Here is an 8,095-nt window from a genome sequence, read left to right as displayed (position 1 = left end):
TAGAAATTTGTCCATTTCCTCTAGGTTTTCAAATTTGTTAGAGTACAATTTTTCATAGTATTCTGTTATGATTCTTTTAATTTCCACTGGGTCTGTTGTGATATCACCTATCTCATTTGTTATATAGGTTAACCACTTCCTCTCCTGTTTTTCTTTTCTCAGTTTGGCCAATGGTTTATTAATTTTGTTGATCTTTTCAAAGAACCAGCTTTTGATCTTGTTAACTCTTTCAATTGTTTTTCTATTCTCTATTTCATTTAATTCTGCTCTAATTCTTATTATTTCCTTTCTTTGCTGCCTGAGGGCTTCTTTTGCTGCTCCCTTTCCACTTGTTCCAGTTGCAGGGTTAATGTTTTGATTATGGCCCTTTGTCTTTTTTTTGGATGTGTGCATTTATTGCTTTAAACTGACCTCTGAGCACTGCTTTTGCTGTGTCCCAAAGGTTCTGGTAGGATGTGTTTTCATTCTGGTTTGATTCTATGAATTTCTTTATTCTATCCTTAATTTCTTCTATAACCCAGTAGTTTTTGAGCAAGGTGTTGTTCAGTTTCCACGTGTTTGATCTTTTTTCCTTGCTTTTTCTGAGGACTTGAAAGCTTTATTTTGGATCATTTTGAGAGGAAACCAGGCCAAATTAGAAAAGGCAGAGTCTTAGGAAAAAGGGAAAACAAAATTAACAAAATCAAAAAAATCTTCTTACAGAAAGCCCAGGGTGCCAATCCAATCCGATTTTAAGATGCTCAAAATATAAGTACTTTCTCTTAAGCCATTATCTGATTTACCTTAGTTTCTAAGGGCTGTTTAAAACAAAAGAAAATCACAGAACTTTGGTGAAAACCCATATAGGAAGCAAGTTTATGACAGATGCCAGAACATTTCTACAAGTAGTTTCACGAAAAATACATAGAAACATTTATGGCTTCATGCATTTCATAAGGTCAAAAATAACGTAGCTCAAAGGAACACCGAGCTAGGCTCTGTATTAAGGAGCTTTGGGTCTCAGGTAAGTCACTTAACCTCTCAGATACTTTAGTTTCCTTCTCTGTAAAACAAAAAGACTGAACTAGACGATCTAAGATTCCCTCCCACCTCCACCCTGGCTTTCACCCCTGAAGTCCAATGATCTTAGGGTCAAAATGATTTAGAACGTATCACTAAACAAAAGTGTATTTTTAAACTTACTAGTTATTGAGCTCTTCAGACACTCTGCTGAAAACATTTAAACGTTAAACATTAAAACATTAAACGTAAAACATTTAATTTTGCAATAACCCAGGAGGTAATAGTCTCATTTCACAGATAAGAAAACTAAACCTTAGAAATGTTAAGTACCTTGTCAAAGGTTACATAGCTCAAAGGTGGTGAATTCACTCCAAAGCTGTGCTCTTAACCCCTACACTGCCTGCTTCTCTAAAAACCTTTTTAGAAGACCTACTTGAAAGAACGCTGGACTAGGGGTAGAGCAGTCTGGGTTCTTCTGTGTCTATTGTGTTTCCAGCTAAGTGACTCTGGGCACTTTGACATTGCTGGGCCTCAATAGCCTCATCTGTAAAATCAGGATGCTGTCAGGATGGCCACTTAAGTCCTAAACAATCTCCACATCTTACCACTTATAAACACAACGCTCAATCACTAAAAGCAAAGCTTCTGTGAAAACAGGGATTTCCTCCATGTTTGTGTGGTATTTGGCCCAGGGCTTGGCATATTGAAGGGAATGTTTTTACTGGGTGATAGACCACACTCATAGAAAAGTATATCTCATCCAGCAGGCCACTTCATTTGGACCTTCTAAAGGTCAGAAGACAGAAGAAGTTACATCCTGTTACTGGTTTGTAACAGTTCCTCCTGGTAGTTCTATCTAAATTACACTGACTCCAGCTGGCATCTTGACACCATGGCTGCTGGTACTGCAGTGGCTGCAGTTGCCACCAATATTTCTGTGGCTCCCTCTAGGGCGGTGCCATGGAGGACCAGGAGGACCCATGACCAAGCAATAAACAGTAAGCTAGGGTTGGGGGGCCAGGCTTTCATCTACTTTTTTGGTCATAGGAGTTTCCGTTTTTATCTTTTGCTAGAGCAATTTTTCTCCTAGGAATTTACCCTAAAAACAAAATCCAACAAACAAACAACTAGACAAGTGTGCAAAGCTGGCATGTACAAGGATGTTTCACTGTAGGAGTATTTTAACAGGGAACAAATAGAAATAGGCCAAATGCCCATCAGGAAGGAAAGCATTAAATAAATTTTGGGATATCCTTATGATGGAATACTATGTAGCCCTTCAAAAGGATAATATTTTTATTGACATGCAAAGATCTCCAAAATATAATGGTGAGAAAATAAAGAAAAGTTTTGCAAATCAGCATGCATAGTATGATCCTCTATATGTAAAAATGCAGGGACTGGAATGATATTCACTAAACTACTGATGACCATCTTTGGATGTTGGGAGCACTTTGGCTTTCTTCTTTATATCTTGTTGTATTTCTATTTTCTATAATAAACGTTTATTAAAAAAAATCAGGTGATTCCAAAAGTATGGTACAAGGAAAACATGTTTATGACAGCAGAGACCTATAACAGTGCTAAAAGTTTTAACAAATATGTGAAATTAAAACTAATCTAAGAGTTTTAAGAATTGAAAAACATATATAGTTATTATACTATGAGGCTGAATTTCAACTACAGGACAGATTAGAAACAGTCTTCCCCTTCCTTCCAAATATTGCATTTATTAAGGCAATCTGGTTTTCCAGAAGTAAACACTTGATTGTGCCAAGTAATTTCACAGGCTGTACCCATTCTGAAAATGCATCCATTTTCAACAGGGTCACATGAATATTGCTGGAAACTTATTAACCTCGTAAAGTCCAGAAAGGACAGCAATTTAGTAATTAGCCAGTAGGAGAAAATAATCTTGTAACTTAAATCCTTCAAGAAATGTATCAGCGTAGCTAGGTAATAAAGGCTTCCACATTTGGGGCTGGGGCAACACGATTGTGTTGTTGCAGGCTGCTAGATAAAATTAGGCTTAATGAACAATAAATAACATACAAATGGGTATGTCTCAGCAATTAATGATTAGTCAAAATTAACAAGGAGTCAGAAGTGAGACCAGAGACCAGCTCAAAGGGAGTTATTGATTAAGGATCACTGCTATTTTATAAAGTCACAAAATATTGTCTCTCTACTCTCAAACATCAACCACAACACCAAAATCAATACTCAGACCTAAACTATTTTAAAAATTCCAGCATGAAATGAAGTTTAAGCTGAACGTAGAACATGACACAGATATTATATTCAATAACAGCACTCGTCCTTTGAGTAAAAAAATAAATGAAGTAGTAGGAAAGTATCCATGTGCTATCACCCTTCCAGTTATCTATACAGAAGATATGCCTTAAAATGAATTTTGGCATGCAATTTTTAATCTCAATATAGCAAGGTAAATTACACTTTAAACAATGATCTCAAATTCCAGAATGCACTAACATACTCATTTAAGAGAATGTTCTCACCAATGGGGCAAACATCTACTCTTTGTTTTTAGACATGCAGAGAACAGGAGATAATGCAGATGGCCAAGGGGGTTGGAAGAGTTAGGGAAGGTGAAGCAGAAAAGGAAGGGGGAAAATGATAAGCTGTTTTACATATTAACATGGGAAAGCGAGAAAACCGGAGGGTGGTAGGGAGGAACTGACTGAAAAGTGAATGAAGATCAAAGAAAAGAAAAAGAGGGAGTCAGTGAACATAATTTCTTTTCTCTCATTTAGTATTCACACAAATCCTGAGGAGATTTAAACTTTTTTTTTTTTCAGACCAGAAAACTGAAGTTTAGAAAAGCTAACTGACTTGCCTAAGGTCTTATACCTAGACTTGAAATACTCTCTCTACTAAACAACTGCTTTCCTTACAAAACAAAATAGGAAAAAAGAAAAAAGCCTGCACAAAAGAAAAGACTTAATACCTAGACCTTCAGTTCTTTCAACTGTATCTAATTTCTTCTTTTTTTAAAGCACAAAGTTAGATTCCATTCAGTTAAATAATACTTTTGGGAGTTTTTATGAACATTTTTAATAAAAAATAACTTACCAAGCCAAAAAGATGTATTCATACTCAGGATTCAATATTCTCTTATTTTCTTCTTCCTCCTATCCAAATTTACCAATAAGTCTCCCTCAAGAAAACCTCCATGAAGCTTCCATTGACAAATCCAACCCAGAGGGGTCTCTTCTCTTCTGTCCCACCAAGGCTATCTATCACACATTGGGACACTTAACTGGTTAGGTTCTATTGAGCACCTTGCTGACCTCAGCCTCCGTGCTCTCTAACCGCTTCATCCTTATGTGTACAACCTTATGCACCATGAGTCTGAGGACAGGACTGTATCCTATGCGTCTTTCATATCGCCTGCCAGTGTCCAGTACAAGTGTCAGACCCACAGATTTCAAATTCCTGATGAACTGTGATACCGGTAATATATGCTAAAATATTACCTGTTTAAACTATGCTTTTCCAACCAGCTAACCACACAATATGCTCTTTTGTTTGTAACAACTGACGATAATTATCTCTTATACCTGGATCACCAATTTCAAAGAACACAATCCACACCAAGCCTATACTGAACATGACTTAATACTTCTGGGATGACAGATCTTACTGTGCCTCTAGGTCATCTTATGAACAACAATTACCAAAGGCAGCCAATAGTAATTTTCAGGTGACATGACATGGTATAGTAAATAGAGATAATTTATCTCCTTTCCTGTTAGCTACCCTCAGGTGACTCTTACTCCTCTCGCCCTGGGTTCACGTGCCCATTACCCTCCAGCTACTTCCAGGGCAGCTAGACTGCCGGGATGGCTAGAGTCCCTAAACACCACCACGCAGAGATACTATTCCTATCTTCCTCATCCCTTCCCACTTACAGCTCTCAAATCAAATACCTGCTGCTCTGTTTTCACCCCCTCAGAGCCTTTTTATGGGGCTCATCTGTTAATTTATGATAATTATGGCTGGTTGTGGCCAGTGGAGAATGAGTCTGATGTTATCCCTCCCAGAGTCAGTCATAATTTTACTGGGAGTTTCTTGCAGGTGTAGTGACTTAACACAAAAGGATCTCTGAAGGTGAGAACTTCAGGCCCTGCACGTACGTGGGATGGAAGGGGCCGTCAGGCTGACGTTAAGACAAAACTACAAATCAGCGTGTTAAGGAGATGTGTAAAAAGAAAAAGACTAAAGCTCTCAATATTTCTGTTTTGTAAGACATTCTAGGAAGACAGAGCACTCAACTGAGAATTTACCTTAGAATGTGTTACAATGTCTTCTTATACACGAACTTACTATGCACAATTTGCAAAGAACATTGATTTTTCCCATTGGGTGCTTTTATACTGACAACTAAGGAAGCCTATAGGATACTGATGATGATTCATATTTGCATTCCAGCTATTGTTAGCCCCTTGGCACACAACTATAGGCTCAATCCAGCTGGGAAGACTGCCTGTTGCCCATTTTGGATATATTGTTCCTGTAGATCCTCCTGATCATTTTGGCAGTGCTTGGTGCACTGCTTCTATAAATCTGTTTCACTGGTGGTAAGCAGTACTGATACATTCTTACAAAAGCCACCTTGATTTTTTCATGTAACACCATTTTCCTTTAAGGTTTACACTTCTTTTATGCGAACAATCTTTTAAAATCACATGTTTAGTTGACCCCTTACTATGTATGCCAACAATCTTTTAAAATCACGTTTAATTGACCCGTTGCTATGTATAACTGCCAATTTTCACCCTGATCACAGGGTGGGAATGTCTCCCCCTCCTTAGTGAGAGAGTCTAGGCCTGCTTAAGAGGGGAAAGTGGTTATGATACTGTGAGAAAAGGCACTGTGATACCTTCAACAAACATTATTTCCAACAGGAAAGTGTGCTCAGAGTTGCAGACAACTCCATGTTTTGGTTTAGGGCCCATGCATACATTGGGCCTATCTATATTTAGACTGGAGTCCCTGGGTGGTGCAAACAGTTAATGTGCTTGCTACTAACTGAGAGGTTGGAGGGTAAAGTCCACCCAGAGGTATCTTGGAAAAAAGGTCTCGTAATCTACTTCTGAAAAATCAGCCACTGAAAATCTCGTGAAGTGCAGTTCTACTCTGGCATACACAGGGTCGCCATAAGTGAGGACTTTTAAAATATTTAGATCTAGTCCTATAAAACAAGCTGAGAAAACTGCCTGAAAAATGCTATATAAAGCTATACTGGTTCATTCATCATCAGAAACTTGATTACCTACATTTAGTGCCAGGCACTAGGCTTAGAGATGAGTCTACTTCAGAGTTGTGAGTAAGGAAATGTCCTCAGTGTAAGCCATCGATCTTGATGGTTCCATAAAATATGATGCCATATTGTTTTCTGCCTTCTTTACAGACTCTTCCCTTCACCCTGCTGGTCTTCCTCCTTATTTGTTTTTGGTAGGGAATATGCAGAATTCCTTGTGTCTCTAAGTTCTAAGATCTCAGCTCATCATTTGGAGGACAGGAGTCCAAACAATAACTGGTCGATTAAGACAACTTTTATTTAGGCATCAGTATCATAAGACATTCCCATCCTACAATTTGAGAACACCAGTACTCACAGAAATAAAGCAATGAACACAGATAACTCTTTTAGTAATCACTAAGTGCTTGAAACTTTAAAAATAGCTATGGGTGGTAGGGGGAAGGGAGGAGAAAGCTCAGCAGGCTCTATGAAAGGACCACAACAAGAACAGTATCATTTAAATTCAAAATAGCAACCCAAGACTTCTTTTTCTGCCAATACTCAGAAGAAAGAATAAAATTTTTTTTCCTATAATTTTTCAGTCAGCAATTAATACAAATATCTTCTTCCTGTTACCAGCGATATCCAAGGAATATCTAAAGATAACAGCTAATAGGGATATTGGCTTAATTCTTGACAATTCAAATAAATAATACTGCTGAAAATGTCCCCTCTGAAGATCAAGTTAATAAAAATTATTACTATTTTTGGCTGGTATAGGACACATATGCCCAAATGGGTCCCATTTAATGACAGTTAAAAACACTTCAACATTTCCGAAAATTTTAAGTACAAGAATTTAAAAATAATTCTTATATAGTACTTCTTATTAAGCAGTCTACTTAAATCATACTATTAAATAATGTTCACTTTGGGAGAGTCAAGGTAAATAACTTGCAATGAAACCAGCCTCCCCAATTATTTTAATATTAGAAATAATTAGGAGTACTTTATATTAAAAAGTTACACACAAATCACAGTAAGTGGTCAAAGTTTTTCAAGAGAAATTCTTATAGCAAAAAGAAGGGGGGGCTATCACTTTTAACAGAAATATTTAATAAATATTGTAATGGGATTCTAGAGTGTTGGCTTCAGGGAATAAGAGATAATTTATGGAATGATATTTTTTTATCAGTAGTTAATTCCTCAATTATTTGAACTGTTCTACTTAAGGTCCAAAAATTTGTAGTTGGGTATACAAAAGAGCTATCAAGTATGGGTCATTTGAAAAAGCAAAGCAAGCATCTAATGAGAATTCTTAAGTTACATTCTCACTTCCAGGCTCATGTAGAATATGTATCTTCTTTCAAACGTCCAGTTTAAAAAAATTTAAAAAATCAAGGAAAGTGTTAAGAACTACAAGCTGAAAACAAACACACAAAGCACAGAGTCATTTCACATTTGCCTCATTCTAGAAACAATGTTCCCTGTCTCCTCAATCAAATCAGGATTTTATCACTCTATACATCAAAACAGCCATTTACTTTATCCAGAAATAAAATAGTTTCTACCAAAACTTGGTTTAATTGCTTTTTAACTGCCAAAATCCACACCACAGTTAGGTTTTGAGAAACAAATGAGGTATAACTATCATCAACATCTGAAAGCTAGTGATGTATAAAATTATAATTCTACATGACTTTAGTTTTTGGTTGAAAGAAAACACATCTGTCTTCAGAAGCAGTTTTTCATTGGAAATGGAACACAATGAAAGCAAGGAATTATGATGAAAGCAAAGGGTTGCTAAACAAAAAGAGATAAGACAGG

The 8,095-nt window shown here is 36.8% G+C and overlaps 1 protein-coding gene across 6 annotated transcripts in view; it reads right to left on the bottom strand.

Annotated features, from left to right (window-relative positions):
- The window catches only part of KLHL7 (kelch like family member 7), a 122,475-nt gene that overhangs the window by 15,497 nt on the left and 98,883 nt on the right, over positions 1–8,095 (bottom strand). The window lies entirely within an intron of this gene.

This window comes from Trichechus manatus, unplaced genomic scaffold, assembly GCF_000243295.1.
Source record: "Trichechus manatus latirostris isolate Lorelei unplaced genomic scaffold, TriManLat1.0 scaffold00050, whole genome shotgun sequence".
In the NCBI taxonomy this organism is placed as follows: Eukaryota; Metazoa; Chordata; class Mammalia; order Sirenia; family Trichechidae; genus Trichechus; species Trichechus manatus.
This window is presented reverse-complemented; position numbering and strand designations above follow the sequence as displayed.